Source organism: Manacus vitellinus, unplaced genomic scaffold (genome assembly GCF_001715985.3).
Source record: "Manacus vitellinus isolate BGI_N305 unplaced genomic scaffold, ASM171598v3 scaffold_6_pilon, whole genome shotgun sequence".
NCBI lineage: Eukaryota > Metazoa > Chordata > Aves > Passeriformes > Pipridae > Manacus > Manacus vitellinus.
Window position 1 is genome coordinate 36963483 of NW_021940750.1, and position 21498 is coordinate 36984980.

The 21498-nt window shown below is 43.3% G+C and overlaps 1 protein-coding gene and 1 long non-coding RNA gene across 3 annotated transcripts in view; one reads left to right on the forward strand and one right to left on the reverse strand.

Annotated features, from left to right (window-relative positions):
- Nucleotides 1-21498, reverse strand: part of RHOJ (ras homolog family member J) — a 61913-nt gene that overhangs the window by 31841 nt on the left and 8574 nt on the right. The window lies entirely within an intron of this gene.
- LOC108641371 lies at nucleotides 582-8600 on the forward strand. Of its 2 annotated transcripts, none has more exons than XR_001921960.1 (3): nucleotides 582-723; nucleotides 5634-5702; nucleotides 8475-8600. It is a non-coding gene; the product is annotated as an uncharacterized LOC108641371 (long non-coding RNA). The 2 variants fall into 2 exon arrangements; XR_001921959.1 differs by lacking the exon at nucleotides 582-723 and adding an exon at nucleotides 4234-4294.

A 21498-nucleotide genomic window follows, 5' to 3' on the forward strand; every position in this document is an offset into this window, starting at 1 on the left:
GTCTTTGCTGCTGACACAGGCCAGAATCATTAAGGATATCTCTTTGGCTGCTTTCTAACCCATCCATATAAGGAAAGCTGCATCGGGAGAGAAATTCAAGGGGGAGGTTGCTGCTGGTTTTAAACCCTCTCTGACGCTGCCCACATGACGTGAAGGCAGCACCCTGTACATCTGGGATGTGTAAATCTGTCTGCCCAGCTGCCTGGTAGTGCTCTGATGCACTGGGAAACTCATTGCAGTTAGTGATCACATCGTGTGCTCAGTTATGGCTTGTGGTGAAACAAAGTGGAAGGGAACAGGAAGCAAGAGTGGACCACACAGCTGGGTCCAAAAGCCAGAAGACACTGCTAAAGAATAACAAAAAGAACAATTTTTGTTTAAATTGCTAATATTTTTAGTGCTCTGAGCAAAACACCTTTTCTATTTTCCTTCTGCCTGTGTTTTTCTGCTCTTGTTCCACCCAGCATTTCTCACAAGGAGGCAGGGTATAAGTAAAATGCAGAAGGTAGAATAAACTCAGTTGCTTTCACCTAGTGCACTTTATCTGTCTGTCTTTTTCTTTGATCCCAGGGCTATCCAGAGCTCCTACATCAAAGAAGGAGGACAAAATCTATGTATAAAAGGGTGTCTACATGCTGGCTGTAGATGTTACACAACCAAGCAGGGAGCAGAGGCAAGGAAAGAGCTGTGCAATCTTGACTACGTGGGAACTGGGAGCAGGAGGTGAGGAAAGTGCTGCTTGGTGTGGTGTGTTTATTCCAGTCTCAGCTCTCAGCCTTACAGCCCCCCAACTCCCTGCAGTGATGCCCCTGTGCCAGCTCTCACAGTAGCCCCTCACCAGGGCTCTCCATCATCCGGAGCCACTCTGCAGGTCAGGGAAACAGCCCTGCCTCTGAACTGACCCAGTGCTGACGGAATATGGACACTTTACATAGCCCTTCCAAGGACTGTGTGATGCAGTGGAGACTGCAGAGGACCCTTTCCCAGTGCAGTTTGCCAGCAGCAAGCTCTGTGCACGCACAGCGTTTGCTTTCGTGTGATGTGCTCCTTTGCCAAGTGGCATTTTCCACAGATGCTGGCTGCACAGAGATCAGTCTGCACCTGCACGTGTGTGTGTAACCAAGGCTGCAATTAGCCCATTTGTTTGAACAACTGTGGTTTCAGCTATTTTTATTTTTTTTCCCCATATGCTCATAGCTCCTGTTTCTAACAATTTGATCTCCTGCTTATACCAAACCTGTGCTGCAAGAGATGGTCTGCAATTGCTGCCCTCTCCTACCATGCAAACTGAACTTGCTGTTCATTTCTTTCCCCTCTGGTATACAGCCACTTTGTCCGTTGTTTCTTTGGAAAGCTTTTATCATCATAGCAAAAAAGTAAGCTGTAATATCTGGGAGCTACATCTACTTTATTCTATAAGACTGAAAATATCCATGGAGAACAGGGTTTTCTCTAGCTTTGAACACACTTTTATACCACAGTGACAGGGCTGAATTTCACAGAATCATAGAACAAATAAGGTTGGAAAAAGCCACTAAAATCCTTGAGTCCAACTGTTAACCTATCAGTGCCATGTTGCCACTAACCCGTGTCCCTAAGTGCCACATCCACATATCTTTTGAACACTTCTAATAATGGTGACTGCAACACTTCCCTGGGCGGCCTATTTCAGTGCCTGACCACCCTTTCAGTTTGCTATGCTTCTTAGAGAGACGCCAGAGTAAAAGAGCAGCTCTTTCAGTGAATATAAATATATCAAGATTTAAAGACTTCCTGATCTTCCTGGAAAGTGACCATTTGGAGACAGAAGACTGGGAGTGACTTCCTGTCTTGTTTCATCCTTGGAGACGAATTAGATTGAAGACAGTGGTAGCCATGTACTGTAACTGGCTTAGTGACTGTTGAAATATGTAGGGATTAGAGATCCTTTTTAAACCAGAACCAGAATTTGAAGGAGAATGGAGAAGAGAGAGCACAGGCAGGATTACAGCTTTCTTGCATTGCAGGATTTCCCCCTGCCAGTTGGTGTAACTGCACCACATGGCATCGCTTTTAAAACCAGCACAAGAAGTGTGAATCAGCAGCAGTGGTGGAAATCCCTCTGCCTGAACCCAACAGAGACACCGCTCTGTGACAGAGGTATGTGAGGCAGAAGCCTGGCATGGGAATGGGATGGATGGAGCTGTCTCCCTGTCTGAGGTGCACAGAGCTATTTTTGGCAATTTAACTGCACAGTCAGTGATGATTCTGGTCTGATGCAAGCTGGTACACTTCTGTGCTGAGGCTCAGATGGCAAGCACTGCTGCTTGGTGTATATTCCTGAGTAATTTCCCTTTCAGTTTGCCATACTTCTGTCTTTTCTGGCTGTTTTTAAATCTGTCTCTAGTCCACATGCAGGGAGACATCTACAAGGTGGTGCTGCCTGTGCCACCGGGAAGGAACTACACCTCGCCTGAGATACTGAAATACCTTTGCCATCCTAAAGATTTATGCAGCAATTCTGCCTGAAGAGCAGGAGCCTGCTGCTCCCCTCTGTGCCTGGACAGGCTGGTTAGATATTCTGGTCCTGGTTTCTACACACAGTTTTCAAGAAACTCCCACTGTGGTGTCTTTCTCCCTGCCTCATGTACAAAGGCAACCCACCTCTAATCTGGTTATTAGAAAATCATCCAGCTCCATGGGTCAATGAAGAGTCAAAAGCATCATTTAATTCTTGAACTTTGCTGTTGGCCCCTGGCCATGGCTGGTGCTTGCTGGGAATCCAAAGCAGCTGCACAGAGAGGAGCTGTGATATGCCTGTGTGAAGGCAGCCCAGGGCCAGAGGCCAATTGTTTCCCTGAGTCGGTGGCATTTTTTTTCCCTAAGAATTTTGCTGCATTGTGACTTGCAGATCATCTTTCTTTCGGCCAGTGAAAGTGGCTGACCCTGATCCCACCACTGTCCTTGCTCTAAAGGACAGATCTTACCATCTGGGTACAAAGGAGGAGGGGGACACACTTCCACTGGGTTTATTCCCGGTTCAAAACATTACCAGGAAAGGCCTGATAAATCCCTTCTGAGAAGGTTCCTCCTCAAATGCTGGTGTCTCATTTCCCCCTTTCAAATTCCCTGCAGGGTCATCACTGGCGTTGATCTTGCCCTGGTGGTTCATGCTCCCCTGGCTTACACCTCTCCCCACTGGGGGAGAGACTTCCTGCCTCTGAGTCAGTGCGGCAGCGGGACCGGAGGGAGCAGATGGAAACAGAGATGGGCTCTGCTCACGCATCACATCCTTCCCATGCACACTGACATGGAGCAAAGCTCTGCCCTGACACACTTATTCACGTGCTGCGTGCTCACCCCACAGAACCCCAGGCTATTCCAACCACTGCTGCTCTGTGCTGGCTTGCAGCACCAAGATTCACGTTTAGGCAACAGTGGGCTGATTTCCAACACGGGGATCTGTAGGGCTCATATTACAGTGCTAAGGAAATACCCATAAAATATCATCTCATTAGGCACACTCGGTAGTGGAGGCACATCAACAATGAGTCAGATTTGCTGTTTGTCCCTACAGCTCATGGTTGAAGTGCTCTGAATAACAGCGGGGCTTCCCCAGCTGCGTCGTGTACAATGAGGAGAGGAAAGCAGGGAGGTGGTCAGTGTGCTCATGGCTTGGTCTGATGCAGTCCACTTCAAGTAATGTATCTTCTGAAGTCATAGGATCATGGAATCATAGAATCATAGAATGATTTGGGTTGGAAGGGATCAAAAAGTTCATCCCTCTGACCAACAAGGTGCCAAAACTAACTCAGCGACAAATGCTGAAAAAAATATAATATTTCTTTGTGTCTTATGCTGGCTTTTTTTAACGTGTGTTTTTAAGAGAATGGCTATTTCCTAAAAAATTTTCTTTTAAAGTCTCTAAAAGGGAGTGTTTTATTTGAAAGGTGAAACTGATTACTTTTGTCTAAAGGAGGAGCTTTAGGTGTTTCTTTGGAAAACATTGAATTGAATAAAATTATAGGGAGAAAAAAAGGAAGCCTGGTTTTAATCAGTTCTGTTGAAGACTGTGGCTAGTGCAATATAACCCAGAGCAGTGGGGGATGCCCCATCCCTGGAAGTGTTCAAGGCTAGGCTGAATGTGTCTCTGAGTAATCTGGTCTAGTGGAAGGTGTCCCTGCCTATGGTGAGGAACTTGGAATGAGATGATATTTAAGTTCTGTTTCCACCCAAATAATTCTATTATTCTGTGATATCTTTCATCCACGCCTCAGGAGGAAGGAAGAACATCTTTTGGCCCTGGATGGAAGATGTATGACTTTTTCTTCCTCCTGTAGCACAGGTTATGAGTGCTGCCCACATCCACCTCACCATCAAACTGCTTCCATGGGCATAAACTTTAAAATTATTCTTAGGAAGGTTATTACACGTGTGGACTTGAAAACATTTGACAGTTGTGCTGACAGGAGAGTTAAGAGACAGGGAAGTGTATCTGACAGGCACGTGCTTTCCATGCAGAAGCCTGAAGAGATGATAGCATTTATCCAAGTGGATATGGTGCTTGTGTCTCTGGACTCGTGTGGTTACGCTACAGACTTCACAGTTGCGTGACTGGCTGTGTTGCTCTGTGTGTGAAAAGATCTTTTGTCCCTTTAAACGTCACTCGCTGTCAGACTGAGGAAAAGCTTAGAAGCCAGTGTTGACATTTGTGCAAACAGATCTAGAAAAATTCCTGGTGAGGTTCCACTGATAAAAACTTTGGCCCTAATCTTGCAGTTGGATGTGTGTGGGCAGATGTGTGTGTTCCTGCAGAGCCTCTCTGGCTGCTGGGAGAGGACACACGTGTTTTTAAGTGAGCTATTGGCCTTGAGTTTTTTGCTGGACAAGGTCTTAGCAAGGGGGTTTGAAAGGCAGATGAATGACCGAAGAGCATAAAGCCACCTAGTTCTCACTGGGAACTGTACATCATAAGTGAAATACAGGCTCTTTTGAAACTCTAAAGTCACTTTATTATTTAAGAAGCATTGCCCAAATCTTTCTGATTTTCCAGTTTTTCTCCCTAAACATTTACATTATTCTATCCTGTTAAGTCTTACTTTGTTACCAATCATGAGGGCCTGAATTTTTCCCACAGCTGTTCAGGTAAATCCCTTATCTTCAACGAACTAGACACCACTCAGGTGAAGGATTAGATTAGCTCTGCATGGAAATAGAGAGATCCATGGGGTTTGCATGGGCATGTTGCATATGCAGTGATTCCTGGAGAATGCAAAATCAACTAAATTGCCTAAAAACAAGATTATGTTTAAGTGAATCTTGATTTTCACTTAAATCTTTTTGATGACAAATGAGCAGGCACTAAAATTCTAGTTGAATACTCAGTTTCAGGTATTAGGATCTGGGTTGTGTGTGTGCACCCGAATTTTTTTCACAGCAGTAGTGAGAACTGAGTGAACACAGTTGCTGTAAAATTTGTGACAGTGAATTTTAAGTGAGAACACATCACTTCTGCCTTTCTTAAAGACTCTGCTGCTAGAAAATGCCCTAGAAGTTTGTCCTTTCAAGGAGGCTGTTTGTCTGTCTGTCAGTGATACACATGGGAGCTGTGCTCTCAAGAGGTGCCTGTTCCTAAAAGATCTCCTCCCATCCAGGCTTCCCAAGGTCATGCTTCAACATGAGACTTGAAAATCTTACATGACAGCAAACAGTGAGACAATCTGGTAAGTACATTCAAAGGCTGAGTTTCTTTTTTCTATTGCTGTGTAAGTTTAAAAACGTAGAGAAATTCCATCAGCTTTGCTACCAAACTTAGTGTTATTCAGCCCACTCAAAAGTCTTCTCCTGCCATAGTGACTTTTGTGTAGATGCCTGAGCACTATTTCTTTGGTTATGTTTTCTGTTCTTTGATGTTTCAGCATTTCTGATGTCTCTTCTGATGTCTCCCAGTGAGTCAATGGAAAAGTCACGTTCATGGTATTGAAATCAGGAACTGGCTTTTTAGACCCTCTTCCTAATCTGAATTTGACACCAACTCTAATTCAAAACATATGCAACCAGAAGGGTAATAACAGCCTGGGAATGAAGGTTAACTGTCACCTTTAAAAGAACCCACTGTGCAGAGTGGGTTCTTGTGTTCACCCTCTCTGTACTCCACTGTGCTCTGGTCTGGGGATCCTTCTTTAGGATAACTGGCCCAAAAGGCTTAAGAGATGTTACTTTGAACATGAAAAAGAAAAACCATGAGCCTTGTCAGATGGTTTAAATTGGTGTTAGAGATCAGCCAAACGAGAAGAAAATGGTCATTTGGACTTCTGTCCCATTAATAAATCATGGGACCTTCACACTCATTAGGCACCAGCCTGATGTGGGCTGATGCCCCTTCTGTGGCTCTATCACCTCTCAAATGGCACATGACTGCTGTGATCCAACAACAAGTGACAGCCAAAGTTTAGGGCACTACTTTGAACTCTTAGATCACCCTGGCAGAACTTGCCCTTGCTCTGAACGTGAGCCCACGAGCTGCACGTAACAACGGATAAGGATGATTGCAGCTGACCTTGTTGGCTGGGATACTCTCCAGGCTTCAGAGAGATGTTGTTCATCTCACATATATTGCCTAAGTAAGGAGGGGAAAGGAAAAACAAAACACTTCAGGAAGAAGCTTTCAGAAGTACTAAGTTCTGCAGAAACTGAAGACTCATTTTCACTTCAGGAAAGAGGTGACTCTGGACCATTGGTTGCACAGAGATGTGTGTGTGCAGCATCTGGAACACAACGGGGATGCCATCAGCTGAGAGTAGCAAGGCTGAACTCTGCACAACATGAAAACCAGCCAATGCCTCCACTGTATACAACATACTTAGGAGAATGGCTCCGTTGTACCCAGCCCTCCATATTAAATGAAAGAGACTGCATTGTCCTTTCCAGGCACAGCCTGAATGCAAATCCATAAATACGGTTAATATGGCTGTTCTGCTTCCACAAGTTTGTTCTTACAGTCTCTACTTACTAGAATGTTAAGTCCTTAATTGAAATTCCACCTCCAGTGGAACAGCCCTCAGCTGTCCCCGTGAAAACAGAGTGAGTGATGACAGCAAAAGCATTGTGATGAGCTTTTCTGTGCTCTCCTGGTGTTTTTTGAAAATCTTCCATTATTTTGGCTAAGAGGTCAGTGCTGTTCTGGAAACTGTGCTTTTGATTCTCTATTATCAAGCAAAACATAACATCATTTAAAACAACTACCAAAATCAGAAACCAGTCCTTGCATATCTTGGGAAGGGCCTGCTTTAATAATATTTTTTCCAATGATTCTGTGACTCAAGCAGCACTGAGTTACCATACCCATCTGGCCATATATATTTAGGTATAAATTGTTTTTCACAGAGGAGAAGGTTTGCACATAATTTTACATGAAAGGGTGGAAGTTGTTGTAGTTTACTCGTCCTTCTCTCTCTCTCTTCCCTTTCTCTTCAGATTTAATTATTACCTTTTGTCCTTCTTCCTTTGACTAGTAACCTTTAGCAGGAAGCTCTCAGCTCACACAATGTAGTTCTCTGCAGAGAATTATGCGAGGCTTGAAGATAACTACAGGCATATCCATGAGAAGGGATAGGGTAGAAATAGGGTCCCAGGAAGCCTCCTGACTGCATATTGTCAGTTCAGGACCAGCCATTGGAAATAGGAAATGGCAGATGGCAGGAAAAAGGTAAATGACAGATATATCCCAGAGGTGTTGACAGGTAATTCAGGCTCTAATACTTTGCACATTTATAACATCTCACAAAGGTATGCTGTATTTCCTCCCAAATAAGGAAAACAGTCTACCACAGGCTCTACTATAGATCTGGTTATCCTTGTACTTTGTTAATGTCCTTAGGGGACTCATTTGCACCAATAATTAGTGTTCTAAAATTAATGGGTTTTTTATAGGCATGTGTTTACAAACACACATGCAGTCACACACACACATGAAAGACTTTCAGATGGACTTTGCAGGTTTACAGCACTCTCCTCACCAGCACTTAGCAGCTCTTTCCTGTGCCCACTGCCATGACTGGACTTAGTCCCCAGGTCACTTGCCATGAGCTGGCTTTGACCCCTTCTCTGACTGTGAGACTCTCTTGCTGTTTGAAGAGATTCCCCCCTTGACTCTGGTGGAATTGCTCCCTGTTTCCACAGTTTGAGGCTGTCAGTGATATTTTATAGCTCTGAAATTCACTGGGAGGAGGAGGAGGAGGAGGGAGGAAGAAAACACAAAAGCAGAGAGGGAGGAGGCAGGCAATACAGCAGACAATGTGGATTGTTTCCCAGCATCATCTAACAGCTGCTTTGAATGACTGAGAAATGACACTAGAAGTCTTACAAAGACACAATATGTGTCTCAATGTATAATTATATGGTTTTATTGTAGTGATATGGATAATTATCACAATTTAAAAAGAAAAAAAACTTTAATCTTCTCTCTCTCTTTTTTATTTTTCTTTTCATTACAGCTACTTCATGGATCATAAAGTATTATCTACTGCAGGAATTGGAAATTACTTGTTTTATACCATTGTTGTGGTTTTATTTTGCATCAGTCTCTACAAGTTGTTGCTGCATAATTGTTGAGAACCATTCACTGGCAAATAATACTGCTGAAGACTAAAGCATCTCTACACCAATTTCTGATGCACACACTGACTGTGTATGCCACTGTAGTCCCAGGACAGGCAAATCCTGCCTTGGGTGGCTCAGGCTGTCAGGATCTGACCTGGTCCCCAGCATTTCATTCAATGAGTGGCAATCTCTCATCTGATCCACGTGGGCATTTTATGGAGTAAAGTCCCAAATTTCAAGCCTTATAACTTGCACATATGTTCCTGCCACCCACCGTGGACTAGTAATATTCCAATTCAAACAGGCACTCTTGATTTTGCTTGCCTTGTACTGGGAGATAGATCAGCATGCTTGTTTATGTGAAATTTGGGAGAACAAAGGCTAATTTGATCCCACCCTTCCAACAGGTTATGTATTTTTTCAACCCTGCAGCAAATTTTCTATGTCTGTATGTTTTGGCTTTTAAACTCAATAACCTGCAGGCATCAACCACGTCAGCAAAGAAATGGAAAGCTCATTATTGCACTGTTGTAAGGTTTAAAACTTAAAACCAGAGGCTATAACAACAGTAAATGGGATATCACAGACATGCCCTTCTCCTTGAGACTTTCACTGAATTCAGGATGGAAGGATGCTGTGAAGATTGTTTTACTATGCCTGTGCAGTCTCCAACCATCACAGTATGCTGAGAGTAAAATGGCTTTCTTTGGATATTATTGTAGATTTTTATTCTACCAGATAAACAGGACAAAAACAGGCTTTGGGAGGTGAAGACGCTGTTGGGCCATGTGAAGGAACATTCATTCCTCTCCCAGTCTTGCTCTGGACTTGCAATGACTGTGACACAGGAATTTCTCCAGGTAGTTTATTTGGTTTTACAACTGGCCCACAGGTTATACTATGAATTTTAGTAAAAAAACCTGTATTCCAAATTTTGGACTGTTGGGTGGTCATTTAACGCCAATAAAAAAAGAGGTTCCCTTCTGCCCTGAGCTTCCTATTCTCTATTCCTCCCTAGTCCCTCTGGACTGTTACCTTGCTGCTCTGTATTATTTTTCCACACAGTCCCTGGCTTTGATGTCTGCAATGCTGAAATTTTTTTCCTCTAGATATTATTTTCTAAACCTTCCATTATTTTTGTGACCTTTTGGGTATTTTCCATTTCAAGAGCATTCTTTGTAAGACTGACTTGATATAGAGAGAAATAATTCCAATGTGGTCTTACAGGACATGTGTTTACACCCTGATAGCGTGTCTTTTTAACTCTGTAGTGTCCTTCTCCACGATAACTCTGGTGCCCTGCACAGCCCCAGCTGGCAGCCATGGGAGTTGGGGGCTTTCCCAGAGGTTTTTGGGTTGCTGTGTTGATGGGGAAGGCGGTTTCTGGAGGATGCTGCCACCCAAAGCAAAATGCCTCTGTCTGGCTCTGTTCCTGCACAACCAACAGTTTTAAGGCTTCATCTGCATGGATATCATCTGAAGGAAGTCTCCGGTATCCTGCACTGTTGGCTTCCTAAGAGGAAGAAAAAAAGCCTGCTTGGAGTGGATCCTTGGAGGGATTCAAGGTTCCCTCGAGGAATGCAGCCCTGAACCAAAAGCATCAGGTGCAGCTGATCCCAGTAAAGCTCGGGGCTTACGAGGGGCTGAGTCGGTCTCAGAGGATGGAAGGATTTCTGGCCCAAAGCCAAGGCCAGGCAGGCTGGAGGCTCCCAGTGCTGCTCTATCTGCCCTGGGTTCTTCGATGTGAAACAGCCACCAAGGCATGCAGAGGGTGGTCAAAGGCTTTGCTGGTTAAACACAAACCGTGGGTATAAAATCCGAATCACAGAAGGGAATCATAATTTTTGCCTGCTGGGCTTGTATATAAAGGAACCTCCAACATTTTACGTGATTTCCGTGTGTTCCAGACAGGTATACTGATGCTATCCTTTAACAGGCAAGCCCTAGAATGCGTGGCTGGCTGGTGTGGCTCACAAAGCCCTGACACATGGCCTTTGCTTTTCAAAAGTGAAAAACACAGTTAGTGCTCAGGGCGCTTCTGGAGTAAACATCATCAATGGTCTAAGTACCTTCAGGTTTGAGACAAAGCAGTTGCATTTAAAAATGCTCCAGAACTAGTGAGAAGGGCTGTGAGTCAGGGTATTGTTTCCCAGGGTTTGTTTCTACCAGAGTGCATGTTTTTTAGGAATTGCACGTGCTCTCCTGAAGTTTTCAGTTTGAGTCTGCAGGGGCCAGTGGCACCAGCTGGTGCCTGACCCTACGCAGAGGGGACGGTGCTGGATTGTTACAAATGAAACGTGCTGGTACTAAACAGTATAGGGAATTTGCCTCATCTGTTCAACACCAGGAATTAAATTGCTTTTCACTTCCACCCTACCAAAGAAAACTTATATCTAAACCTTCAGCCACTGGTAGTCTTGGCTGGCCAACCATGTATAATTAATGCAAAACCAAAGCGGGAGGATGATCATTCCCACTTCCCATAGGCTAGCAAACCAAAAGATTTGGATCACTTTAATAGGCCCTTAAGAGACACAGGAACAGCATAATTTCATCCGTGCCTGAGTGCTTCAGCACAGACACAACATTGAATTGATGGCAAAAGCGTGTGGCAGCAATTGCTGCCATGAGAGTCGCTCTGGAAAGAAACAGAAAAAATTCATTTAACTCCCGCACTTGCCGCCGTAAGTTAATTTGGACATGCCATATTCCCAGCACAGTTATAAATTTAAAAATAAGCACAGCCAGGGCTGTAGCTGGAGAGGGACTGGATGGTGCAACCGTTCAAAATGTGCTCCAGAATATACCAGAGTGGAGTTTACAAAAAGCTGCCTTTTAAATCTTATGCCTACGATCTATTTCTTTCTGGAACAAAATACGGTACTTCCTGCCTACAATATGAAGTGAGTCATAATATTGCCATTCTGCTCCCAGCACAACTGGAGCATACCTATGGTATGAAGTGGGAGAAATATTTGGCCAAGAAGAAAGCTCCAGAATTTTTTTTTAATGTACTGTCAAGACACGCTTAATAAATGGAGAGTATTCTTTCCATATTGCGTAATTCCGACTTTCCTCATTCTGGGGTTGTTTCAGCAAAACACGCAAGTGTGTACTTATCTTTAATGAGTGTTTAAGCCCAGATGACTGTAAACATACATAGGGGAAGGACTTTCCTTCCCATGCATGGGGGCAAACACAGGCTTACACCTGCATGGGGGCTGAATGGAGTCTCGCTGGCAGATATGGAAGGTGGCCCTCAGCGGCAGAAAGCACGTGAACTCGTTGTGGTCCACAGTCCACTCGTGTGGGAATGGACTCAGCAAGGCCGGGAGAAACAGCCTGAAGGGGAGTAAAGAGAAAGCCTGGCTGCCCAGCTGGAAAGGCTTTTGGGCAGAGGGTGAAATCCCTATCTCAAACATAAAAACAGGCATGTTTCCTTCAGCAGGATGGATTCCATTCCATGTCTACAAACAGACGCCGAAACAAAAATCACAATGTGATGGCTGACTGGGAACTGTTTTATCAAGGGAAACAGGGATTAAACCTTGAACTCTTCCAGGTGAAATATAAGGGCCAAAGAAACTCTTGAGCACACAAGAGGGCAGGCGGGGTGGGTTGTGGGTAAAGCTTTGGTCCGTGACACAGATGATTTGGCCGTGATTCCTGCCCTGCAGCTGTGTGATCCTCCCAAGCCTGTGTTTCCCTCCAAACAAAATGTGAGTATTGACACAAACCTGCTTTTATATAAAACCTGTGAGCCCTCATGTATTGCTGTGCTTATACTAGAGACTGTTTATGGGTTGAACTTAATGTTTACTTAATATATCCTACTCCTTGATGTTAAATTCTGTTACTATTAACTGCTGTGATGCCTGCTGCCTGCAGGGCTTTAATGATCAAGATAATCTAAAATAACAGTGGTTCATTTTATTTTTAAGCATTCAATAGCATGCAGTGAATTGTTTAACGTTGGGCAGCATATGCATTATTATGCTGTGCTTATGTATGAAGTGTGTTTTTTGACCAAACAGCCCAGAAACTTCTATTGCTCTTTGTAATGAGAGCTCCCAGAATTGGAGAGCTGATGAACATTTGAACCCTCTAGTGTGTGAAATAATAATGGCCAGCTGGTGCCATTTCAGTGGGGAAAACAGTGAGCAAATGGCAAAGATATGAGATTTAAATCTTGTTTAAAGCGTGCCACTGAGGACCACTAAGAAACTGCTTTGGATTGGTTTTAAGAGGATTTCAGAACAAAGGGGCTTCTCAAAAATCTCTGCCCTTTCAGAACAGCAACATTCCTTTCTACATGCAGGATCTTTGGACTTTGAGTTTGGGAGCATATTTTGGAAAACACATGGATTGACCACTGCTGGGACCCTCTGGAGAAATTAGGATGAGAAAAATGTCAGGAAATGCATGCCTATATAACTGCTCAAACACACTCCCTTCAGCTAAAATGCTAAATTGTTGCTGCTATGTTCATAAGGCAGCTTAGGGTGTCTGAGCAGACTCTGTTATTTAACAAACAGATGGCTGGAGTCAGACAGGTTATATCTACCTGGTCAATGATGCATTGGTATCCAGAAAGCCAGTGCTAAAGTAACCTGAGGATGAGTTATGGAAAAAGAATGTCTTCTTGTAATGACAGGAAGACACTGGGGACAAGTTAATTCGATCTTATGAATAATTTCATCATCATAAGCTTACTGTTCACTTTGTAATTACAAAGTGAAAGAGTATTGTCTGGGTTGTATCCTTTTGAAGTCAGGGCCATATCCTTTAGCCTGTGCTGCCATGTATGACTATGTTTCCTCCCTTGGAAAACGCTCCTTCCTTACCTTAGGGTATGTGGATGATGGGAAACCGCAGAGTGTTTTTTCTTTCCTTCTTAAACATTTTTCTCTGGAGTTTTTCCCACCCCTGTTCCTTCAGACATATTGATCTCCCTAAACTTACTTCTTCCTAGGAGATGATCTGTTTTCTTTTAAGACAGCTACAGGTCTGGGAAACACATACTCTGGTGTCCAAGAGGGCAGAGGGAGGTATTTCTAGAAATAGCAAGATGACAAACAAACCACTAGAAGTTCTAGTCTTGGCTACCTTACTATAAACTCAGTGCACAGATCTCTCTTTTTTTCTTTTTTTTTTTTCAGAACTGAGGTTTCCCATGTGTCAATGGGCAGATATAAATCCCAGCAGATGTCGAAGAGACATCTGGAGTGTATCCGTTGCACTCGCCATGTCAGCGATCATCTCCCAGTTACCACAGATTTTTGCTGAGCTAAGGGAATTTGTGGCCTTCCCTCCAACTGGATGATTGCAAAAATTGTGATATATCTGACATCCTCTTCTACAACCACTAAGAGTCTCTGATACTGAGACTCCTCCTTAGCACTTGTGTTTCCATAGGCAAAGGTTTAATGGTCACCCAAATGAACCATTCTATAAACTAAAGGGTGGGTGCTGAGGGATGGACTTGTTGCCATCCTGCAGGGAAGACCCTGATGTCTGTGGCAGGACTGTTGGCCATGGAGGAACTGGGAACGTTCAGCAGCTCAGGAAGCTGCGTGAGAGGATTTGAACCTCTTGGGAGTCAAAATGAGGGGAGAGGATTTTCCAAGGAAGCCAAAATGTTCGTTTTCAAATTGAATTTGAATGGGGTCTCCAGCTCTACAAGGTGGCTTCAAAACCCCTGACCTAGTTTTGATTAAGAGGTAGAAAGATGTGTTTTTCATCCTCTCACATCTGGCCATGGCCTGAGGTGCCCAGGCAAGAGAGAAAACTTTTCCAGCCAACTGCATATTTTTCTACCCTGGGAACAGCTCCATTGTACAGGGCGAATGCCAAAGTCCAGTTTCCTTCTGGGCTTTGCACATTTTTTGAAGTTGGTGTTTATTTTGCCTGATCTGTCCGGACTTTCTGGTTCCTGTTACTGTTCTCTCCTATTGTTGCTGGTGAACTCTGGCCCTTACCAGGATTTTGGTGGAGTTGCCTTTCTCTGAGCAGGTATATGAGAGATTTCCCAGCACTGGAGATGTGGTATCTGTATTTCCCTGCTGACCAACCTCTTTTTCTTCTGTACATACTATTACAAAACATGGAGAGAAATAAAGCTCATTTATGAGCCCCTGTAATTAACAGGGGTTGCATCTGTGAAACGATGAGAGACATTGGAGGTGTTGGCTTTGCTTAGCAAAAGGCATCTGTGAAATGATTTTGAGGAAAATTTGCTGAAATGGAAACTATAGGTACTTCTCCAATTGCTTGTATAAATTAATACAGAAAAGAAAGAAATTTGGGGAAAAAAATCCCCAAACATATGGTTGCTTTGTCATCTAATTCTTTTACAAAAATAAATCATGCAATTATTAATATATGGACATTTCCCTGCATGTCCTGCAAATATATAAGTGGAAAATTGATATTTCCTGCTTGAGAAATTATCTATTGTGTGTCATAAATATCTTCATTAGGATTTCTTGGGATCTTAGAATTTTGCACAGAAATGCATTAAGGAAATTACCTGCTTTCCCCCCTTATTTTATTCATCTACTTGTTGGCCTTTTATTGTATGTCACACATTCCTTCACTTCAAGGGTTTCCTGACTTAGATTTGTTTGACCCCAGCTCTGTGAGCCTTCCAAAAACCAGATGAACCCAATGGTTTGTGTGAGCATAGCTAACCTTGAAAAGGACTGTCTAAAATTCTATTATTTCTTCCTTTTTCAATACCAAAATGTATTTACCACGATTTCCTCATTCTGAAGACCGTCAGACTAAAAGCCATGTATTATGGCAACAGGCATAAATATTTACAACTAATAGAGACTACATCTAATTTTAGGTACCCACACCCACCGTGCTCACTGGGAAAGGAAACCAGTCTCTTTCAGGTTGTGCTTCCAGCTCTTCTAAGGAAGAAAATCCATTAGGCTCCGTCGGTAGTGCCTTCTCATTATTTCTGATGTCTCTGTTTTATTTCTTGCCTGACAGCCCACAGCAGGAACACATTCAAAAGGGTGGCCCATATATGAAATCTGAAATTCAGTGGTCCTCAGACACCACAAATGAACTTCCTTAGGTCAGATGTAATTCATATGAGAGACAGGATTTTGAGGCCTCCCTTGAGAAGCTCCCGGGAAGGACAGACCATTTTAGCTCCAGGCTTATGGAATGAATCCCTCCTATCAAATGGCAGTGTCTTGGTTTGTTAATGTGACAGATAATAGAAATGTAGCTCTACAGGAGGGATCCTGAAAGAGACCTGACAGAAACTGGAATATAGGTTGAATTTCAAGTTTAAACTGTTTTTTAAACAATCCAATTCCCCTACCCACGATGGTGTACTTCCTAACTGAATATGGCATAAACTCCCAATCAGGTCCTTTACTGTATATTTCCTCCATAATCTACAAGCAGCATTACCAGAATGTGGTCACAAACACCTCCCTCCATGCCCACTGGGCATCAGAGGTGAAGTCCTTGTTCCACCTTCCCTAACTTTGGGGACCACTCACTGGAGTGAGATGGTGTCTGGCAGGGGGAAGATGTACTTTGCAAACTTTTGAGAGTGCTTGGGCTAACTTCCTTCTTCTGGGAATTAAACCTATGTGGTCTTATAAGTTAGAAATATGAATTTATTGGACAGTAATGTGATGACAAAAGTTGTCAAAGGAGAAGAGGAGAAAAAACTCCTCTGACTGTACCAGAGAGGGTAAAACCATAATGAGTGACACTCAGTTCAAAGACTGTTTTCCCTTCTCCTAAGCACTTGCCTGGCTCTGCCATGAGGTTTGCCAAGGCTTGAGAGGATTGCCAACCTCTCCCAGCTCTTTGTATTGAGAGAGCCCCAAACCACACCTGAGCTCACGCTATTTGAAGCACTGTCCTTGGAATTTTTTGTCTTTGCTGGGCAAACATTTCATTTACAGGAAGTGGGAGTAAGCCTGCCCTTGGATAGTAATGACTGCAATACAGTAACTGTAAAATGGATAATAGCAGCAACCAACTAGAACTGGCCAGGGGGATGATAATTCAGCTTTCCGACAACTTCTGAGGTTTTACAATTTGTTTTCATTTTACAATGGAATGAAAACAAAACCTTCAGATATTATGTTTTCAATTTGGGTCTTTTTTGCTGCACTGTCAGAAATAACCAGAGGGCCCTGGACCTCAAGAATTTGTCCTTTCAAGTATTTAAAAAATGCGTCAACTTTCATGAATCAGCATTTTCTCTTGGTGGGACAGTTCATCAAAAATGCTCTGGCCAGAACTTTTGCTAACCCTAAAAGTTCAAAATTATGAGTCATATTCCCCCAAACATATTTGCTACAAGTAATTTGGTTTATGATTTATAGACTGTTTCTGGACTGTCTTCTCTTAAACATACCTTTCCCCTCCATCCTGTAAGGATGTACATTTCTTTACCACAGTCCTCCAGTCCTTCTCTCCTATTTACTTGGGTATTTTTTGGTTCTCATGCAGCTCCTTGGCTCGTTTGACCTTCTCCAGTTTACGCACAAGCAGCAATGCTGAGATAATGTTTTTTGTGGAATGCTGTGGCAGGGGTTTGCCAGGAAAGGGGTGGCTGCGGGATGGTCTCTGGAATGGAGAGTGGTCACTGCGGGGTGGTCCCACTACCCTCCTGCAAAGCCATGTCTGGCTGCTTGCTGGTTCTCACTCATCTCAGATGGCATTTTCCATGAGCAGAGCTGACATCTGTCAGAAGGCAGGAACATCTGCTCCCATGCCCTGGTCAGCTGCAGCCCTCGCCGGCTCGGCAGCGCTTGAGGAATCAGAGGGGACACACGGTAACAATTATCACTCGGTGCTTGTGGGGCAGCTGCTATGAGTGCAATGTCTGGGGTTGGGTTTTGGATCCAGCTTGCTCAGAGGTGGCTCTGCAGGACCCCTGTCTAGTTCTGGCCAGCTCCATGTCCCATGCTGTACCCAGGCAAGCTTTGGAAAGACAAACTGTCTTTTTTTTTTTTCTTCAGCATTTCAGGTGGAAAGACACTGTTCATTGAGGGAAAAAAACAGCAACGTGGAAAATAAATACCAAAAAAAGGAAATGTGGCTGTTTATTCTGAAAGCTGGAGGGAGCTGTAGAAAGGAGATCAGGACCTGGAAAGACTTAATGTGATAAAAGGTACAAGGTGCTCCCTAGTTGGGTGATCTTTGTATGAATTGTCTCATGCACCTCACAAAGACATACTGTGAATGCATTCAGTCAGGGACAAGCTTTGTGTCCTCAGGAGTTTCCACCCTGTTGGGTGTAGTCTCAAAATGCTATTTTCCTCGCAAAATTGTTTTAAGACTTGTATTATTACTTTTTTTCCAAACTCTCATGTTCATGCATTTAAATAGAAGGCAGGGGGAGAGAAACCCAGTTTGGAGCACCATATGGGGACAACACAAGTTATTGCTGTTCCACCATTATCTTGGCACAGAGCTTTGTAAAAATTACTTCAGATTTGGGACTTCATCTTGTATTCACACTCCCTGTTGCTTCTTCCTTCCTTGGAAGCATCAGGAGGGACTTATGGTATTGCTACAAGGAGCTCTTTACAGGAAAAGAAATAAATTGGGCAATATGATTCAAATAATAGAAGAATGAATTATTTCACCATTTTAGCAGCTTCCCAGGAGGGAGACTAGAGGGAGAAAATGCACTTAACACTCTGAAACATTAAAATAACAAGAACCACAGCAACCTCACCCCTCTGGATTTGAACCAAACCGAATGGTTTAGGTAAATGCCTAGCAGATCTTCTCGTGGCACAGTCCATCAGAGACTATTTCTACGTGTGGCAAGGGAAATTCTCTATATTAATGATATCACAAACTGGCTCAGCTAATTTGGATTTCTTCTGTAATGCCTGTTTTTTGGCAGATTAGCTGAATATTTTTTGGAATATGAACTCCTTTTTCAGTGTCGAGTTTGATCCTGTTTTCATGGATGATATTCCTGGAAAATTACTTTCTTAAAGCTGTACTTCACATATATTTTTTTAATGAGAGATGTTGCAACCTTGTGTTCCTGGAACAGGCTTAAGATATTCTGAGCAGTAACTAGAAGGTAATGGGACGAAGGGAATTGTTCTTCATTTTTGGAATTTACTGGTTACATTCCTGGCTACACAGAACAAAGGAAAGCTGCACTGTGGAGGTAAAAGGCCTTTCTAAGAGCTTAAATAATAACATCCAAATGCCTTCCTAGATGCTGTTCATGCTTTTGCTGAAATTCTTAATGGCAAGTTTTCAGTGAGTAAAAATGGGATTAAACTAGAAAGAAATCACAAGCAACTCTGTAGCATCCTTTGTGGTTTTAGTATAGCTGAAAAGGTTTATGTGCAGCTATAACTAAACAAAAATAAAGATGCAGCTTCCAAACACCTCTCTAGAGGTATTTGCAGATACACCACGAACCCTCAGTGGTGTTTGTGTGCCCATGTGGATCCACTTGGGAAGCAGCATATTACAACCCAACCAACCTGTCTAGCAGTGCTCTCGTCCAGACTGGAATGGACAACATGAATTCCTGAGCATTACTTCCACAGGCCATTTCTTGGTATATATAGCATAAAATAGATGGTCTCAGAAGGTGTTTTCAGCGTGAGTTTGTTCTGGAGCTGAGATTCTCTGGTGGAAATGCCTCACCTTTTAAATGAAAAATCAAGCATTTCGGCTGCTTGTGGACAGGCTCTCAAGCAACAGGGCTCCCAAAATTAGCCAAGATGTAGACTACACACCCAGTTATTGGAGGAAAACATGCTGAAGTAAGTTAACCAGTTCTGAAGTGGAGCTGAGAGGATTACTCGGAAACCAAGCATGTCCTAGATGGAGAGGGTACGGCCTGGGAGGACACAGCAGCTGGATAGCTGCCCACTCTGGAACCAGAGTATGAGACAGCTTGTGAACTTAAAACACATTTTCCAACCTTATGGGATTTTCCTTAAAGTCTGTTCTCAGCAAAGCAGAGTACTATTGTAAATAGATGCTCTTTTTGCCCCATCTCCCAGGGGATAAAAATTAATGTTATGTTTAAACATGTATGTTTTCCCACTCATTGCTGAAGCTGTTCTTTTCCTTAAAGTATGCAGAAAGCCTAGCATGAGTAGATATGTTAATACCATTACTTCAAAGTTATAGTTGGAGTCTGTGCCAGAGAGTCTTTAATAGGAGACGTGGCCTCTGTTTGCAGGGGTTGGAAAGTAGTTTTAGTGAGTCATCTCAGGCATCCTCCTGCACTGTGGCAGGACCTTTCTGTCCAGCCCCTCTGCACAGTCCTTTTTAACTCTTTCAGATGCCTAAATGCTGGCTCCTGTGCTCATCTCTGGGACTACTATTTCCATGAGACTGTTGCACACTGTCCTAAACCAGGAGTGAGGATGCTGGTACAGCGCTGTGCTGCTCTTCCCCTCCTGCCCCAAACCATCACCCTCCTGACTATGCCTCCTGTGCCACTGTGCTTGGGAATATTTTTACAGCTGTCAATCTTCTTCCTTTGGGAGTTTTCTCTTTTTCCCAGTGCTTCTCCTGTCAGTGAAAGTTTTTTCCAGCCTTTTCGTCCCCTGAGGCTGGTTGGCGCATTTTGTATTTATGGATTCATTGCTGTGCCAGCTCCTGAGTAAAAAGGCAACCCTGGGGCAACCCCAGTGCTGGATTTGCTGGTGCACTGGACACACACTGAATCTGGGGATCTGTGTTAGCTGAAATAACAAGCTCTCATGGCCTTTCATGACCTCCCTTTCCTAGGGATCCCAAATGCACCACCTTAGCGATGGAGACTAGGGGACACCAACTCCCGAGTGCCTAAAGATGGTACTGTGTCCCCCAGGACCCTTCCAAGCCATCTTCCCTACTCTGCCATAGGACCTTCCGTGCCCACAGTGATAGCTGTTTAAGAAGAGGGCTTTGCTCTTGTTCCTAAATCTGTGAGTATGTCTGCTACACAACAAATGCTCAGGAGAAGCCATCGCTGTGTAATGAGATCTGCAACTGTTTCCAAAAGAGATGCAATCTGAATCCAAAGGTGGCAGCAGCCACACAGCTGGGCTGTATCCCTGGGTCCTCCCTCATGCTGCTCACCTGGCTGCATCCTCACTGCTAAGACAAGAGGGATGGTGCTTGGGATTGCAGTGAGGTGAAATGGTTCATTCTCAGATCTGGGAGAGCTTTCCCGTCCACCTGGGTACGTGGGAAAGCCATTGGTTGATGAATGAAACTTGAGCATTTTAGCACATGTACAGGTTGCACATAAAGTCTAGTCCCCAGATTCAGCCAAGGCTTCTGGTAACACAGCTTGTCTTGGCTGAGAGACTTCTGACTTCGAATGAAATTAATGGTTGATATTAAATAAGGTGAATCAACTTTTTTTTTTTTCCTAAGCTTTTACTTATTAGGCATTACTTCAAAATTAATTTTCACTGCTATTATTTGGGGGAAAAAGGGAGATGAATACTAGTTCAATAATCCAGTTTAGAATTCATTCACTCAGTACCTCTTGGCATAAAACATGGGGTGAAAATTCATAACACTTCCATTCTTTAGTAACATATTCCCTGACTTAGCTGGAAGATCCATAACTTCAGGTAAAGAAAAATATAACTGACAGGATACTGATGAGTGGTGACTCCTAAAAGCAGATGAGAAATATAATAATTTGGATTTTTTTCATTGCAAAGATAAATAATGATTTGACAAGAGATGTCATTACTGTTTAATGACTTTGTCCGAACAGAACAATTGAAGGAAACATGTTTGCTCTTCCTCATCCCTTGCCATTTCCATGATGTCATTAGGCCTGGACATAACAACTGGAAAGTTAGAGTGTATGACTGGCACTGCCTGCAGGGCAAAATACACACAGTGATGCACAGTAGAAATGATATGTATCACTAATACAGATGT